Source organism: Mauremys mutica, chromosome 16, assembly GCF_020497125.1.
Source record: "Mauremys mutica isolate MM-2020 ecotype Southern chromosome 16, ASM2049712v1, whole genome shotgun sequence".
In the NCBI taxonomy this organism is placed as follows: domain Eukaryota; kingdom Metazoa; phylum Chordata; order Testudines; family Geoemydidae; genus Mauremys; species Mauremys mutica.
In genome coordinates this window covers 9939629-9961517 of record NC_059087.1, presented here as the reverse complement: position 1 = coordinate 9961517, position 21889 = coordinate 9939629, and the positions used below count along the sequence as shown (strand labels likewise).

General features: G+C 45.5%; 1 protein-coding gene across 1 annotated transcript in view; it reads right to left on the bottom strand.

Annotated features, from left to right (window-relative positions):
- TMEM132B (transmembrane protein 132B) overlaps positions 1-21889 on the bottom strand; it is a 343025-nt gene that overhangs the window by 190979 nt on the left and 130157 nt on the right. The window lies entirely within an intron of this gene.

The window sequence follows — 21889 nt, the reverse complement described above, 5'->3', positions numbered from 1 at the left end:
GAAACACCATGAAAATAAACCCGGCAAGGTAAACAGGTGAAATAAAATAGGAAACGTTCCCCCTTGCATCCATAATAGACTGATACACGGGACCTGTAAGTCGCTCTGCCTTAAAACAATAGAAGTGATCCGATTCTGTGACACAAGTATGAGTTTCATTATGTGCAAAGCCAGTTAATTTTCAGCTTGAACAATGTGGCAAGAATAAGAGCACTTTCTGCCTCAGTGGCACCAGTTGGACATAAATGAAACAGATGTGACTAAGCATACATTGATTTAATTTGCTGTGTTTATACTTTAGTTTAACAGTGAGAACCATAGCAATGTGGTATAAATAGATCCTAATGTTTGTCAAGCTCTCGGAGTAAGCTGCTTATACGTACAAGGGAGACCGACCACAAGGAACATGCTCAAGTGGTCAAAGAGCACCACATAGGGGAGAGGGGGAGACACGTCTTTTATTGCCTTGTCACAGCGAGTGGATTGCGGAATGAAAACAATGACAAGAGTTGTATTTACATCTAGCAAACCTAGTGGATTATATGAGCACGAAAAGCATTGCCCCGTTCCATTTGCTGCCAAAATAAGCAAAATGGAAAAATCTTTGTTTTCTTCAGCACATGCAGAGGACAATGACTCTATAGTCAGTCCAGCGGTTGATATAGCCTCTTTTTTTTTTTGCGCCTTTTTGTGTGATTGATCCAAAAAAAAAAAGGAATTTGTGCTGCTGTTCCGTGCTACAAAGGGATTGCCAAAGAATGGGAAATAAACTCCGTTGTAACAGCAAGGACTTCATTTGTACTGTTCAAGTTCTGCAAAACTATCCAGGGATTTCCATGGGAGCACTGCAGACGTGCTCGGAGTATACTTCGGCTGAAAGCACTGCTACCGGACTTCATGAATGATAAGTAATGCCAAAAGGGACCTCTAAGTCTTATGGTGGGATGAAACAGCACTGCTGAGGCTTGAAATGTTATTTAGCAGTGAATTCTGATGGGTTTAACCCCACCCCCTGGATGCCTAATGGCCTGTGAGTGCTAGCACCACACTGAAAGTTATTTATGAATCTCCTTTAAGCACTAACAGAGTTCATGATTTTGGATCAAAGGGTCTTCAAGATCCAGTGGAGGCCGCTTCCCTTGAGATTGTTTTAACTCATTCTGCTTTTATGATACCCTTATCTTTTCCCTTGCAAGCCTTCACTAGCGTGACAGGCCAAATCCGTGCCCAGTACAACTCCTCTGAAGGCAAAATAATTCCAACAGAAAACGCTTCTGTCCAGATTTGTTTCCCTCATGCTTCTCCAGATCTCTGAGCAGCCTCTCACCAAGCCAAAATGCCCCTTTCTTGTCCCCCTTTTTCAGAGGAATTTTAGTTTACTTTGCATGAATTATACTGAACCAAACCCTCCTCTCACTATAGCACTGTGACTCCACTGACTTCCTGATTTACACCTATGGAAATGAGAAGAGAATCAGGTCCTTGTCTGATTACTGAGACTGGGGGGAAAGAGGTCACGCAAAGGAGGAAGGACAGCAGGATTTGGTCCTGTATCTTTTTCGGATTCACCAGACTTCCTCCACGCATCTGATTTTAATGCTTCCTCTTATATAACCATTTCACTAGATTTCTTAACTCCTTAGTGTTCACCTTCTGGCACTCAAAGCTGAATCTGTTTTGACTGGTGAATCCTATATCCCAGTGATGCAGGAGACAGCTCCTCCACACTCACAGCCTCCCCAGAGTGCTGGGCTGCAGATTCGTCTTTACCCATGTGGGGTTTTGTGTTGCAGGTGTCTCCCCCACCCCACCCCGCTCCATGCACCCTGCCTACTTCTCTGCATCTTCCCCCACCAGGTATCCCACTGCTGCATGCTGAGGGGATCAGAGGATGCTGGTGTGGATGCAGCAGCCTCAAATGCCCCTCCATCTCTCCCGCAGCCCCAAGTTAACCCTCTGTTGGAAGAGCAGTCATCAGCGTGGAAGGCTCTTTGATGGCTGAGGAGGACAGAGAGCACCAAGGAGGGGAGTGAGGCCGAGACACCAAGAGGAGCCATGGAGGGAAAGGGAGCAAGAGATGCTGGGAAACAGAAAGAGGGCAGCATACAGAGGGAGTCATGGAAGCAGGGGATGAGTGACACCAAGAGGCAGACAGAACCAGGGGGGAGGAGAGACCTTTGGTATATCAGGGTTAGTCATGGAGAAGGGAGTTGGAGTAAAAGACCCTGGGGGAGAATGCTGAGGGGGAAAGATGTGCAGGAGGGAGGGAGGAGATAAGATGCCAGCAGGGGAGGACTTCAGTGGCTCAGACATAGGTTAGGGGTTTGTTGCAGGAGTGGGTGGGTGAGATTCTGCAGCCTGCATTGTGCAGGAGGTCAGACTAGATGATCATACTGGTCCTTTCTGACCTTAAAGTCTATGACTCTATGACAGAAAGGGGTGGAGTCTGCGAGATGTGGGAAGAACTGACTATGCAGAGGAATAAGAGGGAAAGGGAAGAATCTCCTGAGGGGGAAGCAGATTCTTTGGTGAAGAGAGAGAGAGAACCACATACTAGGGGTTTCCAGATCCAAACTTGACCCAAGTCTGGGTGCATATAGTTCAGATCCATCTCCCGTAAATACTGTTGGCATATAGTGCTACCCCCGCATCCTGTTCTCGCTTTTCTAGCTCTCCCAAATAGATTGCGCCCAACAACGCTGACACTCTCTTCTGCCTGAACCAACTGCTGGTGCCTAGAGTCCTGTAAGCCAGGAGGCAATGCCACCTACTACTCTGTGTCTGAGTACAGCTATGAGCTATTTTTTGACCATCTGGATGGCAGATGAAACTCCCGGATGACTCTGTCCCGTTGGCTCACCATTTGCTTCTCCCCCTTAGGGTACTGTCCCTTAACAGGAGGCCTTCTGGGTTTTGGCAGGGCTGCCTTGTTGACGGCGCCTGCAGATTTTATTTGCTGTGTTTCTGCTGTCTTATTGGGTTAGCATCAGGGGAACGTCTCATGCTTTCTTTCTCCCTCTTACTCTCTCCAAAATGTTTCAGAATGCTGCAAGATGTCATTTGGCCTTTTTGGATGTCGTGAGAGCCAGGAAGGGTGGGAGAGGGAGGAAACTGAATCCAGCTTCTCACTTGGAAAAGCCAGATAGTCAAATTAAACAAGTCTGCAGATGAACATTTTGATCCTCTCATCCCTCAGACCGTCTCATAGCTCCATGGACATGGAAAACCCATTGTGAGACTTGGTGGAGCTGAATATGAAAAAGAATTGGCAATTCCTTCCAAAGCGAACATTACTGACTTGAACAGTCCAGTGGTTAAGCTGCTAGTAGCAGACTCAGGAAATCCTAGGCTGCATTCCTTGCTATGGTAGAGACCCCTGTGTGACCTTGGCCAAGTCATTAGTCTCTCTGGGCCTCAATCCCTCATCTGTAAAACAGGGATAGTATCAGTTCCTGACACCACAGGAGTATTGTGAGGATAAATAACAAAGTTCGCCAGAAAATAGAAATTCTGTCCAAGGGGAAATTCTAGCCTTTTGGGAATTTCCTTTAATCACAAATCGGGACAGAAGCCAACATTTTGAAATTTACTGTGGCATGAAAATTCCAAAATATTTTGCTTTGGAAACCCTGAAATGACGTTATCAAAGCATTTCATTTTTCACGTCAAAACATGGTAGATGATATTAAATATAATATTTCAATTAAAGTATTTTAAAGGTTAAAACATTAAAAATCAAAATGAGAAGATAAAGTTAGAATGAAATGAGAAAATCTAAACAAAAATATTTCATTGTGGTCAGAATACTTCTTTTTTTTAAAATCCATCCAAATTTTCACCAAAATCAACATGATCCCACAAACATTTCAGTATTGACAAAACAGCACCCTGGGAGGGAAAATTATTATGCTGAAATTTTTTCAATCTGCTCTAATACAGACACTATGAGTTACTTAAATACTCTGTAACGGGGGCCGAGAAGTACCTAAGACTGATAGGTACTGTCATCCAATAGAGGGGGCTCTCTAAAAAGTAGGTTACCATGTACCCCCAACGACATGCAATCCAGGATGTGGTATGTTTAGCATCCACCGTGTATATCCTTTTCTCCACTGAATTTAGTTCTCAGGAAAGGCACCAGAGCTAGAATTGGAGACTGAACACCACATAGCCACAGGACAGGTACTGCAAACTTTACCTTGAGGAAGTGTAACAATCAAACCACATATACTCCATTCAAGTAAATTAAATGCAGCTGACCTTGCTGACACCTCCCACTGATGGACCTGAGACCTAGAGTTCTGAAGTGGATCCAGACTTTTCCAGAACTTAGGAGTGTTGGTGCTGTGCACTTCTGGTTGAAGCTCCCTTTTAGTTTTTTCCAGAAGAATTAGAACAGAGCAATTGAAATAATAGCAGAGGGCAGAGTGGAAGAAGTGTGATAGTTACACAGTGGACTAGTAGTGTCCATTTATTCTTTTATGGAGAGACTGTCCGGTTTAGCCAATGTACATGGCAGAGGGGCATTGCTGGCACATGATGCCATATATCACATTAGTAGATGTGCAGGTGAATGAGCCCCAATGGGGTGGCTGATGTAGTTGGGTCCAATGATGGTGTTGCTAGAGTAGATATGGGGACAGAGTAGGCAACGAGATTTGTTACAGGGATTGGTTCCTGGGTTAGTGCATCCAGGGCCGGCTCCAGACCCCAGCGCGGCAAGCACGCGCGTGGGGCGGCCCTTTCCCGGGGGGGCGGCCGCCTGGGCCGGCGGACCTGCCGCAGGCATGACTGCGGAGGGGGCGCTCGTCCCACAGCTCCAGTGGACCTCCCGCAGGCATGACTGCGGACGGTTCGCTGGTCCCGCGGCTCGGCTGGACCTCCCGCAGGCATGACTGCGGCAGCTCAAGCGGAGCCGCCGGACCTGCGAACCGTCCGCAGCTGCGGGAGGTCCAGCCGAGCCGCGCGACCAGCGGACCCTCCGCAGTCATGCCCGCGGGAGGTCCGCTGCTCCCACAGCTCCGGGGCGCCTCCCGCGCATGACTGCTTGGGGCGGCCAAAAAGGTAGAGCCGCCCCTGAGTGCATCTGTGGTGTGGTGTGTAGTTGCTGGTGAGTATTTGCTTCAGGTTGGGGGACTGTCTGTAAGCAAGGTCTGGCCTGCCTCCCAAGGTCTGTGAGAGTGAGGGATCGTTTTCCAGGATAGCTTGTAGATTGTTGATGATGTGCTAGAGAGGTTTTAGCTGGAGGCTGTATATGATGGCCAGTGGTGTTCTGTTCTGGACAGTCTCTACGTAAAAGAATAAATGGACACAAATCAGACATCAGGAATGGCAACATACAAGAGCCAGTAGGAGAACACTTCGATCTTCCTGGACATTCTATAACAGATTTAAAAGTAGCCATACCTGAACAAAAAACTTCAAAACCAGACTTCAAATAGAAACTGCAGAACAAAAATTCATATGCAAATTTAACACCATTAATTTGGGCTTGAATAGGGACTGGGAGTGGCTGGCTCACTACAAAAGCAACTTTCCCTCTCCTGGTATTGACACCTCCTCATCAGTTATTGGGAGTGGACCACATCCACCCTGATCGAATTGGCCCTGTCAGCACTGGTTCTCCACTTGTGAGGTAACTCCCTTCTCTTCATGTGTCAGTATATTTATGCCTGCATCTGTAATTTGCACTCCATGCATCTGAAGAAGTGGGTTTTTTACCCACAAAAGTTTATGCCCAAATAAATCTGTTAGTCTTTAAGGTGCCACCGGACTCCTTGTTTTAAATGCAGTCTCATCCTAAAAGCATGTGGCCCTATGAATTCAACAGCTCAGAACCTTTTCTCTCAGCTATTATAAGAACAAAAGGAGAGAAGCTGCAAGAAATCATTCATGCTGGGGTAGAGAACTTAAGGAATTTAACTGCTGACCACTGAAAGGACGTGATACAGTACTTCCACTGTTTCCCATGCAATTAAATGGGAAACCTGAAAGGTAAATGTCTGCTTGCTATACACAGGCAGTAGCTTTCAAGCAGCTATAATTGTGATGTACAACCTCAGCAAAAATACATTTAAAATAGAAACAGGATGAAAAGATATTTAGAAACCTATACCAGGAATATGCTTAGAGCAGATGGAACTTGCTTAAACTGATTAGAAAGGAAGATTTCTAAAATAGCTCTGAGACGGTAATTTATTTTCCCCCTGCTATTATGGAAAAGTACAACACGGTCTGAATTGAATTCATCCTCGGTTACATAATAACAACAGATATAATAATAAGCTTCCATAGAATGTGCCACTGCAGGAGCAAAAAGAACTTTACAAAATGGGATTACACTTGCAGTGGCTAGCAGACTAGGTACTTACCTAAGCCAAGAAACTGACAGAAATCAACCCTACCTAACTGTTGCATTGGAAAAAGGAGATATTACTTACCTAGACAAAAAAAAATGAAGGACCCAAGCCTATGAACTGCTGAGCACTTCCTGCAAGGTACTGAGTGCGCTCAGTCCTTGGGATGCTCAGCAAGTCTCAGGATCAGGCCCTAAATCCTCATCATCTTAGTGATTATTTCATTTTTATATTGTAATGAGCTCATCACAGACTTACACTGAAACTGGTTCTCTACCAAAGCCTCCTAAAAATAGCAATACAATAGCACCTGCACATGCTTCTATTGAAATTAATATTCAATTGTGAACACGTTAAAGTTAACTCTATTTGAAATACATGTAAAACATGATATGAAGCCTTTGGGGCAAAGTGAATCCAAGAAAGAGTCTGATGTAGAAGCACAAATAGCATGGGGGGGGTTAATCATGTAAGTAAAACAACAAGCCTACAAACCCAAAAGGAGAAAGATAGATAGTAGGCAGATGGCAAAGTGGAAAAAAAGAAAGCGATTGCAATGCATTGAACAAAACCCCTGGGAATGGGGTTTGAGTAAGGCCCACAGGAAGAAACCCTCAACAAGATCTTGAGATATTCCTAGTAGAAACAGGTGTTATCAGCAAAGTAACTGACAATTGACAATGGGACCAAAGCAGATGTTTGCCCTTAGGGACGATGAAGGGAGATCAGTAACTATAGACAGAGACAGCATGTTGCAAAGAGAACAGGAGTTTTACCTGAAGTTCCACCATCAAGTCCCCTCCATCCTAGAAACAACTCCACTGACTTCCCATTCATTTCAGGCTCCAGTTTCATGGATTAACTCCTGCCTATTTGTGTCTCTCTGCATTCCTCTGGCTCTATCTCTGTCCCGGTATTCTCATCAGTGCTGATGCAAGTGCATTCTCGCTGGAACTCATGGACCTGTATCTCATCTCCTCAGCTCTCAATCACCTTTCAAACTGCATCTGAAAACAGGTCTTTCCTCCCTCCTGTATACTTCTTCATTTCACTCCACATCTGCCATTTTTATATAACCTCTTGTAGCTGTCCTGACAAACATTAGGTGATGCAGGTTGTATGAAAGCAGCTATTATTGTGTTGTACTGGAATATCTCTATGCCAAAACATTAGGAAGGAAAGGAAAGACAAAAGAGGTAAACCAAACAGCACAATACAGGACAGGAAACAAAATTGCTCAATAAACATAGTGGCTAATAGATGAAAAGAGGTCAATGGATCATGAACTAACAAAACTGTTTGCAGACTGTATGAGAGAGAATAGAATGCTAAAGAACCCATGTGATACAATTATCATTCTTCTACTCAGAGAGGTAAAGCTATCAATCTTTTTTTCAGCCCACCAAATGTTTCAAAATGTGCTAAGTATTAAGTTCACGAACATATTGGATTTTGAATAATGAAAAGAGTAAACAGCATTTTAATTGGGATTCTGAAAGTACTGTCCATGTGATAAATTAACTCTTAGAGAAGACAAATTAATACAACCTACCCTTTAGTATGATTGCTTGCGATTCTATAGAGACTCCATTTAAGGCTTCAGCAGAACTAAGATCAAAATAGGGCCGGATGAAAAACAGGGAGAAAAACCTATGAATATTTTCTCAAAATTTCCCTGCTTCCTTTTTTTTCCCAAAATTTTTCCAATCAGCTGTAGAGCTGCTCAAAATACATGGACAATTTCGCAAAATACATGGACAATTTCAAAGTACTGTGGAATTTACACACACACACACACACACATTTTTCATCAGAACTTCTAAACATTCAGGGTCAGATCCTCAACTGGTATAAATTGTCATCGTTTCATTGACTTCAATTGACCTGACTCACTCAATATTAAAGCTACATTTTGCTTCTATGAAACATATGTCCAATGGACATGAGAGAGTAAGAAGTGAGGCAAGGAGAAACCACTCCCTCACAAATCTTAGTGTGCCTCAGAAACATTTTCTAGATACAAGGCTGCATAGACAATATCAACAGAGAGACCATTTTAACTACTTCAAGCATACCAACACAACACTACCTGGCAAAGCCTCTAAGTAGACCTGTTTGAAAATTTTCTGACAGATAATTTGCCATCAGAAAATACTGATTCCACAAAAGCAAAATGTTTTGTAGGAACATATCAGTTTCATTGAAAGTTAATGGGAATTTATCAAACTGTTTCATTTTGACTTTTATAATTTACAATATAAAAGTTGAAAGGATGATGTCAAATGAAACTTTTTGACTATCAAAACAAAGTGTTTCACTTATGAGAAATTCCAAGATTTTGATTTTTTTTGTCCTGATTCAGGACAAAATGAAATCCTGAAATTCCCTGCAGGATGGAAATGCTGTTTTTGGCCAGCTCTATATCTAAATCAGACAGGTAAATGAATTGAAGAAACCAACAAAGATAAAAGAAACATCCTGAACAGCTTGAAGGTAGAGCTACTAATTTTTATTTCTGACTATTCTTATCTGAAAGCTGATATTTTTGCAAGTCTTTACTACATTGATCCAGGGTGAAAATTCAGAACTACTTTCAACAGAGCTTTTTGTGACAGAAATGCAAAATTCACATTTTTTAAAACACCAGGGTTTACCAAGGGAAATTATCTATAATGGAACTTTGCATTTTTAAATGGAGGCAGGTCGCTGGGTTCTGGACTGGGAGTCAGGAAACTTGGGTCATATTCCATTGACACTGTTAGAGATCAGGATATGGGCAGTCTGGCTTAGTGGTCAGATCAGCGTCCACTATAATTGTTGGAGCAGGCATCCAAAGCAGGGAAACAGAGGTGAGGATCAAAACCAGAGTCAGATGCCAGAGCCAAGGATCAAAACAGAGTCAAAAAACCAAGAATCAGAGCCGGGGTTAGAAGCCAAATGCCAAAGTCAAGAGTCAAGATGAAGTGAGAACCAGGAATCAGAGCCAAGGGTCAGAACCAGATTTCGTGGAGTCAGGGAAGGCAGGAGCAGGGTTGGAACAATGCTGGAAAAAAAGACAAGAGCAGAAGCTAGCGCAGCCAGAGGCAAATGCTTTGAGCAACCAGCACCTTCTGCTGCCGCTGGTCTTAAGAGTATGTCTGCTAGTCCTGTTAGCCAACTGGGCACTTGGGCCAATCAGGTGGCTCAACGGGGGGGCCGCTGCACTTGTCAGACTGCCTGGGGGCTAAACTAGCAGGTAAGCAGGCTAGCTGTGTGCCCTTTCTCCTGACAGACTCACTGCACAGGCTGTTAACCACTTGACCTGTCCAGGTCTCCGTTCAAAATGGGGACGGTACAGTTTACCCACCTCAAGATCTACGGAGAAAAAGTGCTACATTTTATTAGTATAGCAGAGAAGCTGTACTTTTGTTCAGTTAAAAGTTTACATTGGACTTCAGTATATTTCTATAATCTCCAAATGAGTCTAACAACCGTGGATGTAAGAGTCCTTTAGCAGTGAGCTTCATCAAAAAAGATGCTAAATACCTACTCCAGATTTTCTAATTTGCAATCCACCAGGAAACATTGCTGGTCCTTAAACATACAAATTACTTTAATTAGATTATGAATAAATGTATCGGGATTGTTCTGCGCGCTATTACCTATGCTGCAAACTCTTCACATTGGCAGCACAGGCTTGACTCTGCTCTCGCCCACACTAGCTGTCATTGATTCCTGATATTTACCAGAGTAAGAGGAGAATCAGGCCTCTTGTCTTTCACCTGACTGAAAAATGTATGAAACACTGTTCATTCTCTACAAATAAATCGTCATTCCCAGCATTTGCCCAGGATTTTACATGTTCAAGGCACTGTACAGACATTAACTAATTAACTATTGGTATTGTAGAGAATGCATGGGTCAAAAGGATCCACCTGAGCCCAGCTCCTGATCTTAAAGCTTGTTCGTGCAAACTAGTCATCATATTTTTCTTGCTCAGAACTTATCCTGACATTTTCTTCTTGTCACCATGAATACATTTGTTGAACAAGTTCACCAGGCTGCATCTCTTTTTTTTTTTTTAAATAAAAGAAAACACAAGAAAAGAAGAAGAAAGATTTAATTTACTTTCCTATTTCATTTTTTAGTACAGGTACCAGAGACACTACATGTTGTTTATCATTATTCGAGGAATTTATCAGCATCTGTTCCCATAGTTCTCTTAAGCATCTTGAAGACTTCAAGTATATGGCCTCTTATTCCTATCTGCTCCCACAAAACACTCTATGGTGTAGCTTCTCTGTACAAAATGCTGAAGTGACTGTCAATACCACAGGTCTATAGAACAAAAATCAAAGCCTGCAGTCTCTCCAACCTTTCTCCAAAGGATCTGAAATACTCAATCTATGTCCTTTACCTTCAACCCGTTGTAATGCTGCAGTAGATGAAACTGTTTCTTAAAGCCCAGAAGTACAGTAGCAGAATGCATTATCAAATCTGAAGGTGCCCAAAGTATTTGAACCTGGGGTTCCTGCTATCGCGTAGAAACACATCTCTGAAAGCCATATATCAAAGTAAGCCATAGGTTTCCTTGTGCAAAGACAAAGATGCCTACTGGTTCCTTTTCTACAGAAGATGTTCCCTTCAGAAATCAAACTTGAAAAGATTTTTGCAGCCTGAATACATGTCAGACCTAGCATGAGACCAAAAAAGTCTTATTAAAAGGTGTTATTTTTCCAACTTTATAAATAAAAAACTGTGAAGGTCATTGTTGGTGTTGCGTAGGTACTTCCAAAAAAAGCAAAACTGTTCATCTTTCTCTGTCAAACTTTCCCTAGTAAAAAGATCACACATGGATGCTTAGAATTTAAGGAAAATTAAAAATAGAAGATTTTTGTTCACTGATTAAACTTAGTACTGTAGTTTCTCTCTGTCAAAATTTGATTTTTTTTGGTGCTCAGAATAGCTCACGAATCTTTCTTTAAATTTTCTTGCCCTTAAGGAACAACGTTTGCTTATTAAATGTCCATGTTATAAAGGAAGTATATCAATTATAATTGACATTAATATAGCTAATAATTGCCCTATCAGGGTTTATACCATATTTTATAGTATTACTTATAGATCAGATTGCATCAGTAGATCTTAAAGCACTTCACAAAGGAGGTCATTATCTTTATACCCATTTTAAAAATGTGTGAGCTGAGGCTCAGAGAGGAAAGTTATTTGTCCAACGTCACACTACAAAGCAGTGGCAGAGTTTCCTGAGTCTGAGCCCAATACCCTATTCACTAGGCTACACTGCCTGTGTTCCATGTAGCACCTTACAAAGGGAGCTGTGTGTCATTTTGAAATCATTCCATTTATTTATTTCACTGAGTGAATGGAACATTTTGGAATAATTAAGTCCTTTCTTTAGTACAGCAGCACAACGATGCCTATCTTCGTACTGCAGCGGAAATTCAAATTTGCTCACCTCTGCAGTTCACTTGTACATGCGCTTCTAGGCTAGGAATTTAAAGAGATATAATGCAGATAGCATTAATGCAGCTATGATGTTAACACCACAACTAGCTGGAAAATTTTAATCAGATCAGTTATGAAAAAAAGCTGTTTTTAACTAAACCATGTTTTGGTTTTGTTTTATTTTGTTTTACAAAGTGGAATTGAATTTGATAAAAATTAGATAAACATTTTGAAAGTGTCAACCCATTTCATTCTGACATTTTTCAGAATGAAACATTTAGATTTTTCATTTAGAACTTTACTTTGATGTTTAAAAATTAAATAAAAAGCATCAACTTCAAACTGAAACATTGTGATTGAACTAAAATAAATTTTTTTTCAGAATTTCATTTAATGAAAAATATTGAAATGTTGGATTTTTGTCCCAATTTGGGATGAACTCTCCCTCCTCCCGAATCCACTTTCCAACCAGTTCTAGTTAAAACTACAATGGTGGGGCCTTTGCATGTGTATACAGTAACTCCACACTTAATGATGTAGTTATGTACCTGAAAAATGCAACTTTAAGTGAAACTATGTTAAACAAATCCAATTTCCCCATAAGATTTAATGTAAATGCGGGGGGTTAGGTTCCAAGGAATTTTTTTGGGGGGTGGACAAAAGGCATTATATACTATACGGTACTGTGGTGGGGAGGTGCCCCTGGCCTACCACTGGGGCTCAGGGTGGGGTGCAGGGTCTGGGAGGGAGTTAGGGTGCGGGAGGGCGCTCAGGGCCGGGGGTGCAGGGTCTGGGAGGGAGTTAGGGTGCGGGAGGGGGCTCAGGGCCGGGGGAGCAGGGTCTGGGAGGGATTTAGTGGGGGGGAGGGGGCTCAGGGCCGGGGGTGCGGGGTCTGGGAGGGAGTTAGGGTGCGGGAGGGCGCTCAGGGCCGGGGGTGCCGGGTCTGGGAGGGAGTTAGGGTGCGGGAGGGGGCTCAGGGCCGGGTGCGGGGTCTGGGAGGGAGTTAGGGTGCGGGAGGGCGCTCAGGGCCGGGGGTGCCGGGTCTGGGAGGGAGTTAGGGTGCGGGAGGGGGCTCAGGGTGGGGTGCGGGGTCTGGGAGGGAGTTAGGGTGCGGGAGGGGGCTCAGGGTGGGGGTGCGGGGTCTGGGAGGGAGTTAGGGGGCGGGAGGGCGCTCAGGGCCGGGGGTGCGGGGTCTGGGAGGGAGTTAGGGTGCGGGAGGGCGCTCAGGGCCGGGGGTGTGGGGTCTGGGAGGGAGTTAGGGTGCGGGAGGGCGCTCAGGGCCGGGGGTGCCAGGTCTGGGAGGGAGTTAGGGTGCGGGAGGGGGCTCAGGGTGGGGGTGCGGGGTCTGGGAGGGAGTTCGGGTGCGGGAGGGCGCTCAGGGCCGGGGGTGCGGGGTCTGGGAGGGAGTTAGGGTGCGGGAGGGGGCTCAGGGTGGGGTGCAGGGTCTGGGAGGGAGTTAGGGTGCGGGAGGGCGCTCAGGGCCGGGTGCAGGGTCTGGGAGGGAGTTAGGGTGCGGGAGGGGGCTCAGGGCGGCGTGCGGGGTCTCGGAGGGAGTTAGGGTGCGGGAGGGCGCTCAGGGCGGGGTGCGGGGTCTGGGAGGGTGTTAGGTTGCGGGAGGGGGCTCAGGGTGGGGTGCAGGGTCTGGGAGGGAGTTAGGGTGCGGGAGGGCGCTCAGAGGGGGGGTGCAGGGTCTGGGAGGGAGTTAGGGTGCGGGAGGGCGCTCAGGGCCGGGGGTGCGGGGTCTGGGAGGGAGTTAGGGTGCGGGAGGGGGCTCAGGGCCGGGGGTGCGGGGTCTGGGAGGGAGTTAGGGGGCGGGAGGGCGCTCAGGGCCGGGTGCAGGGTCTGGGAGGGAGTTAGGGTGCGGGAGGGGGCTCAGGGTGGGGTGCGGGGTCTGGGAGGGAGTTAGGGTGTGGGAGGGGGCTCAGGGTGGGGTGCAGGGTCTGGGAGGGACTTAGGGTGCGGGAGGGCGGTCAGAGGGGGGGTGCAGGGTCTGGGAGGGAGTTAGGGTGCGGGAAGGCGCTCAGGGCCGGGGGTGCGGGGTCTGGGAGGGAGTTAGGGTGCGGGAGGGCGCTCAGGGCCGGGGGTGCCGGGTCTGGGAGGGAGTTAGGGTGCGGGAGGGCGCTCAGGGTGGGGTCTGGGGTCTGGGAGGGAGTTAGGGTGCGGGAGGGGGCTCAGGGCCGGGGGTGCGGGGTCTGGGAGGGAGTTAGGGTGCGGGAGGGGGCTCAGGGCCGGGTGCAGGGTCTGGGAGGGAGTTAGGGTGCGGGAGGGGGCTCAGGGCCAGGGGTGCAGGGTCTGGGAGGGAGTTAGGATGCAGGAGGGTGCTCAGGGTGGGGATGTGGGAGGAGGCTCAGGGCTGGGGCAGGCAGGAGGTGCACAGCACTTACCTGGGGCAGCTCCTGTTTGGTGCAGGGGGTGTGCAGGTGGCTCTGCACAGCGCAGTACTGCCCCCATGGCCATGATTCTGGGAGCTGCATAACCCGCCCCCCCACACACACACACAGGCAGGGCCACGCAGAATGCAAGGGCTTTAGGGGCTGAAGGGCCCTGGAGCCCTGGGCTGCAGCTCTGAAGCTCACAGGAACGCGGCCCTGCGAGCATGGGCCGGAGGACTCAGGAGGAGCAGGGGCAGCTTTGAAGGGGAAAGCGCCACTTCTCTCCAGCCGCTGGCTGTGCGGCTGCCCCTGCTCCTCCTGAGGCCTCCGGCCTGTGCTCGCAGGGCCACTTTCCAAAGGGGGCTTTAGAGCTGCAGGCCAGGGCCCTGGGGTCCCCTTAGCCCAGGGCCCTGCAGCCCCTAAAGCCCCTGCGTTCTGGGTGGCCCTGCCTCGGTTGGGGGGGCGGCTCAATTTACCTTTTCCACTACTTACAGAAGGGTCAACCACGGAGTTTCTAAACGGTGACAACAGAATAGGATGGTTTGAATTACCTAGAGGGTACTAGCACATGCCTTGATGTTTGCTGTATTATTCTGACTGTTTGAAGCATGCTTTCTCAATTAGTGTACAACACAATGTAATTACAGTGTAACCTGTTTTAAGGAACCTCTCAAGGGATAAGAGAAACATGAGGTCATTTACGAGAGGTGGTCGTTAAAGGATTTTTTTTTAAAGAATTGTACGAGAAACCACAATAGAATACATTAATGGTAAAGTGCATGAGACAATTCGTTGCCTGTTTCCATTGGTCCTTAGTGCACGTTTCATGTATTTTTACATCGCTGCTCAGCGTATCAGACTAAAGGGCAAAAAAAAAAAAAAAGAAGGGTTGTTAAATAGAAACAGTAACTACAAAATCTGAAGGAGAGAAAGAAAAGAACCAAGGAAATGCAAAGGCACTTCAGAGAAAACAGGCAGCTGGAGGAAAAAATGAAAAACCATTGCTGAGTTGGGGTCACCGCAGTGAAAACCCTTTCTTGTTTTAAAGGGACACTAGCAGTTTGTCTGAACCAGATGTTGTTTTTAATTGGATTATTTCATGGGCATTTCCTTTGTTTGACTGAAGAAAGGACATAGGGCACCATAGACTATGCAATGCAAGCAAGGGTGGCACAGTGCATGGCTCGATATTACCAGTAAGGCTGTTTCCCCTTCACTGTCAAAAAATAAAAATACCATTCCTCATGCACTTGTCAACATGTCACAGCAGTCCTATTGTGTTTACCTATCAATCATCTTGGTCTGTACCTTTACCTTGAGGCGTAAGTGCTAGGACGGTGAATCAGCCATGCTCAGGAAGTAATCCCCCTTTCTCTCAACAAGATGGAATTCAATTTCCAATGTAGCTCAGACCTAGACTTTTTCTGAAAAGACAGCACCCATACCTTATTTTAAAAAACAAACAAAACAAAAAAAATGTATTTTTGGCTTCTAGTGAAACCCTGAGTAACCAGTATGAGTATATGATTTATACTTTAGGCATAAATAACCACTAAGTAAGCTAGTAATATATGATTTCCAAGGGATTTCAGCCCTCTTGGCAGAACAGCCTCTCCTAGCCTTTTTTACTATCTGTTTTCTTTACTATGAGACTTCCTTTAGTTGCAGACAACACTTTTTAAAAGATTCTCTCACAGAATAAGTACTTCACAACAATTATATCAACCTACAAGTCCTGCACCTTGGATCAGGTCCTGTACCTGACTAGAAAAATCTTTGGATTCCAGCCCAGAGATCCATGGTCCCTTTGAATGCTCCAGATCCGTCTCCACAGGCGGTGCTTGTGGGGTGCTTCTCTCCTCAAGAATCCCTGTGGACAGCTTGACATTTCTACACCTCTCCTTTAATCCCTTATGGTTTTGACAGTTTCATAAGGATTCGCTGAGCCCACATTCCAATCTTTGTTCCTTTGTCAGCTTTGCTGAGAAGATTCTGCAGAAGATGTGGGCTTGGTCCTCACGTCCAGTTCAGAGAATGTTCCACAGATGACCAGTGTAGATGGTCAGGTACTGGGATTGGGGATCTTCCTCAATTTACCTGCAAGGTTTCTAAACTAAGATGATTTTGAGGCCGTTTCTTCCCTACAGCCTTCTCATCTTCTGCTTCCGATGCTGAGACCACAAAGCCAAACCTTCCTGTTCTTGCGCCACTTATTTAGCAAAGCAATATTCTGAAAGCTGCTGCCTGCCTAATTCATCCACCTTCTTATATTACTCCTGAGGTAATTCTGTGCCAAAAAAATTAAAATTCTGCACACAATATTTTAAAATTGTGCAAATTTTATTTGTCGATAAATAAATGTGGAGGCTCCCGCCTGGCAATGGAGAGCACAGGCGACTGGCTACACAGAGGTCGGAGATCACCCTGCAAGCCCTCCCCCCAGAACCCGGGACATGGACTCGGCGGTGAGGCTGCACTGGACCCTGACACATTGCAAGGGCCAGGCCTGCCCCAGAAACACCTCAGGGCCCTGCCCCTCCACACCAGGAGCTCCAAGTATGAGGCAGGAAGGTTCAGTCTGGCAGGATCCAAGTGTGAGGGGCTTCGTGTGGGGAAATGTGTGTGCAGGAAGCTTGGTGGGGGGTCTGGGTGAGAGGGGGGTCTGGGTGCACAGGGGTTCATTGTGGGGTTCCGGGTGCAGGGGTAATGGGATTCTGCAGAGGAGTCCAGGTGAAAGTGTTTGGGGCTCAGCAAGGAGGATCTGGGTACTGGAGTGGGGGTCCAGATGCAGGGGGTGGGGCTTGACAGGATGGGAGATTGGGTACGAGAGAGTTGGAGGGGGGTTGAGGCTCAGGAGGGAGATCTTGGTCTGGGGGGCTCCAGATGCACATATGGCAGGCAGAGGGAGCAGCTCCCTGTACAGTGACCCCTCCCCCCCACAGCTGAGGAGCAAAGGGACCGGGGAGGTTTTTGGGGGTGGGTCTGACCTGGCTCTGGCTGCTTCTTGCAGGGGAAAAGGAAGTCCCATCCTCCCCCAGCCCTGCTGAGACTAGCAGCTGGGCCTGGTGCAAGGTAGAAGTCACCAGCCGGGGCATCCCAGCCCCACCCCCCACAGTGATTTACCTGTCTGCCAGCTGCTCTGGGTGCCTGAAACAATGCACCCACACTGCTGGGGAGGGGGCACGTGACCACTCTTGTGGCTTCCATTTGCTTCCCCATCAGAGGGTCGTTTTTCTGCAAGGAAGCAAAGAAGTCTGCATGGGACATGAATTCTGCATGTGCACAGTGGTGCAGAATTCCCCCAGGAGTATTATGTGGGAAGAAAGTGAAAATGATCCAGCCACCTGAACTGCCTGCTCACAAGGCTGCATCAGCTCAGTGTGTTTAATCTAAAAGCTGTCAGGAAAATTTACCAGTCACAGCCCAAAATCACTTTCCAGTTACCATGAGAGTCAATGAAAATGAAAGACATTAATACAAAAATTTTCCTTACCTGTCAAGAGAAATTACTCGCCCTGGGCAATTAAAAAGTTTGCAAGGCTGCTTTTATCCTTACAGCTCTGTTAAAATTAAGCTCTCATGTTTTCTGTTGCGCTTCCAGGGTGAAGACAGGTGTGGCAGACACAGACAGGTAGCAGGCAAAGCAATGAAAGACAGTAAAAAGTAGCTAGCAAGCGTACTGTCCTTCGGGCTCGAGGACAAAGTACAGCACTTTCTGGAGCCCAAATCCAGGCCCAGATTTCTAATCTGAACTGAAGCCCTGGATGCTGGTCCATAGGAACACAGGATTGGAAGAAACCTCGGTTTTGTAGGAACCATCATACAATCCATTTGGAAATTTATCAAATTCCATCTTAAAACTAGTTAGGTCGTTTGCCCTCATTACTCTTGTTGGACTCCGATGGGTACTGCCAGCATAAAGCAAAGATAGATCGGTATGGCTTGATGATGATACAGGGCCAAATCTTGAGAAATGCTGAGTCCTGAACAAGTGAAGCCATTTGTTTGGCCCACTCACAATAAGGCCAAAGAATTAACATCCATCCAGCCTCCCCGACACACCTGCCCCAAACTCCTATACCAGCTGGAGGAGGGACAGAACAGGAGCAACAGAGAACAGGTCCCACTGAAGTCAAACAGACAATGCAAAACTTCAGGGACAATAATGGTATGATCTAGAGATGCCGAGCACCTACTCATGTGAGTAAATGCTAGTTAGTGTGAGTAAGGGCTGCAGAACTGGCCCACTTAGGTTTGCAGAACATCTTGAAATCCTCAAAGAAAAGTAGCTATAGGTATTCAAGGCAATCTTAACCATGTTTGCAGGGGTCCTTCTGTCACTCTGCTTCCGACCCCTGTGAATTAGGTTCTGTCTATTATCTGTTGCTTTCCATCTTCAGTTCTCCTTCCTGTCATTAATACTAAATTATCCTACAACTCCTCCTCCCTTTACTTCCCCATTGTATGACGGCCATACTAATACTATGTCACTATAGTTTTGTCTAAAGTACTATTGTTCCCACTGTGTGGATGACAGAATCTTGGGGGCTGTTAGGTAAGGAATTATGGTAAATTTGTGAATATAAATTGCTCCTATAAATTGAGAGCAGAGGACATTTGTTTATTAACAATCAGGGATTTTTCGAATGCTTTATCAAAAGTATTGCTGATATAGTACCTAGCACAATGGGGTTCTAATCCTAATTAGGGCCTCTGGGAACAACAGTAAAACAAGTAACAAATAATGCCACACAATTATTTTAGGAATAAGAGCGCACGGTGGCACCCATCATGGTTTCATTTGGCTTTTCCATTTCTTCTGCTATGGTATAAAAGACGTACATTTTCTTGACTTGTCTTTATGTTTCATCCGCTACACCTCCTCAGAAGACAGATTAAAAATCAGATTTGTGAAATGTCACAAACAAAAAGGGGAGGAAAAAAATACAGATTTAATTAAGGCTGCCAAGTCCTTTAAACTGAAAGAGTTTCAAAAAAAGGGTACACTGTACTTCATGTTATAAAAATTTGAAAACACAGGTTTTCACTTTCGAAGGGTGGGGGTGAGTCAGCCTGCTATAGAGAGACTATGACCCTTTATAGTATATTCAGAGATTTGCAGTGGGAACTGTTCACAGTAAGATATGGAATCCCACTGAGCATTAAGCACTTTCCATTCCTGTTCTACAGGCTGCTTTTTTCATTCTAACTCGTCCCTAACCCTGTTAGTCATGAATTTGCAACTAATGAGCCTTGTTTAGAGGACTTGAATACTGAAATTGTTCTGATACACAGGGCATATAACCACAGAAAGACAAGCTAATTCAACAAGGGATTCTGCGGTGCTTAGGGGGTATTCCAAATCTCCAATAAAGGAACTCAGCTGTTAAGTCATTTCAACAAGGGGCGTCACGCAGTGCTCTAGACTCAGAGGTGCCAAGTGTTGGGCTCACAACTTGGCATCTGGGGACACAATAATCTCTGTGCGTTAGGGATTCTTAACATCTGCTAGTAAATCTGGAGTCAGTAAAAAAAAAAAAATGGCATAACTGGAAAGAAAGGCACAAGAGTGATTTTCTACCAAAATCCCTATCTGCACTTATGAGTCAATTAAACTAACTAAAGGCTAAAGTAATTATAACTGGGTATACGTGGGTAGAAAAACAGCCGTACTTCCTCTCCAGGCTACAGGAAGAGGAGAGGAGAGGGACAAATCCCGCAATGGTTCCTCTGCCCCAAACCTGGAAGGGAACCAAGATTTTTCTCTTCAGATTCTCCCTCTCTCCGGGCTCTGAGGACAGCAACCGCAACAGCAGACTTTCTTCTTAGCTGGGGGTAGGACAGCTCCCCATCTTACCTCAGCATCCCAGCCCTTGTGGATACAATACATGAGCTTTCCCGCTTCTTTAGAGACTCCTTGGTGCCACAGAACCAGAACCTGCCTTCCCCTAGTAGACCCCAGCTCCCTCAGCATTTACCCTCAGCCCTGTTCTAAGGGAGGCCAGTCCTGGAGTCTTCCTCTGCCCAATATTTTCTAGGAATGGTGATCTGGCTCCCTCTCCCCATTTCTTTAAGGGGACAGCATGCTCCTCCCCTCAAATCTTCCCCGTTCTGTCTTCAAGGGAGCAGCCATGTGTCCACCCACTCCTAATCCTAAAGCAGGGCAGCCAGGAGGGAAAATGACCTGGGTCTCTTTACGGCCAGTGTCCCTTTGACCGTGAAGCTGAGATACACCAGATTGCCGTATACCTAGAATCCCCATTCTTTGAGGAAGTGGAAGGTTTAAAATTATCTTGTGCTTGGAAAAATAAAGAGCTGGTCTGGATTGGAGAGCTTGATTTTATCTAACCAAAAATTTGTTCAGGGCTTGAAGTCTCCATTTTCTGGGAATCACCTGCACTTTTCAGTTCCGTTTCGGAAATCAATTGCTATTGAGACCGGGAACAAGTATTGAACGTTGGTTTTACAGATACCTCCTCTGCTCAAATATGACTGGGCAATTCTACCCAATCATGAAAGATTCAGGAGACGGAGAAGGGGTAACAAACAGCTGCACATTAGAAACTACGCATTTATTTTCAATTTTCAAACCTGCCCTATATTTTTGCAGGCATCCATAAAAATCACTGTCACTGCAATTGTGCGCCCACAAATTGCAGCACAAATGTTCACGTTTAGAGTTTAATTTTCAGGCCAGCCTGCTTAAACTCCCCCCGCCCTCATAACTTGGTTGCAATTATTTCCCCCAGCAATTACTGACACTTTATCTGACTGCACCATAAGTCCAGTACTCAAGCATCCAAGAGCAACTTCCTGTGTAAATAATCACTGGTGCAAAATTGTATCACCAGGTTATTTTCGCCTGCAGTTTGCGGGTACTAAAAGACAGGCCATTTTTTAAACCTAGCATTTAGATTTCCTACTACCAGTTCAACAGAGCACTTAAGTATGTGCTTATGTCCATTCCTATTCAGGAAAGAACTTAACCACATGCTTAACTTTAAGCATTGATTCAATCCCATTGACTTTAATTGGACTTAAGCACATACTCAAATGCTTTCCTGAACTGAGTCTTTATTGCTGACTTATCTGCCTGCAATTAATTACAGGTAGATACAGAATTTTGCCTGAAAAAATGGCGCCTGTCTGAAAATCGGACCTTTAAACCATTGTCTAAAGCCTTTCTGATCAGAGATACTGATGTACATGCATATTTCTGTAAAAGCAAGGAAAATACAATCTGAGATGTATAATAAAGATGCAGGTTGAACTTTGCCTTGCTAGTGGGAACTTTTTACCAGTCTTCAAGTGTCAAATGTTCTTTCTTTAAAGTGCCTTCATGCATCCAAGATATCTTATGTATCAAATTTAACTGCTAACGAGTCGCACTTGATGTACCAAAGAACAGACCAGGATAAAGAGAGAAGTCAATGTACAGTACACACCTGAGTGTAACAGGTGAGAAATATGCTTTGGGAACAGGGTGAAACTGGAGAGTGTAATATACAGCACCAGGTGAAGATAAAATATAAATGCAAAATGTACTTCTTCATCATCTACATCAGGAGGATTTCGTTCTGCAGCTTGAGACTGATTGGAAGTAATTTAATGGGAGATTGGTAGCTGAAACACAATCACACCTCTAGAACAATGTAATTACACTGAGTTTAATGTGATTTCCTGCCACTGGTTGAAAAGTCAGCCTCCTCCACAATC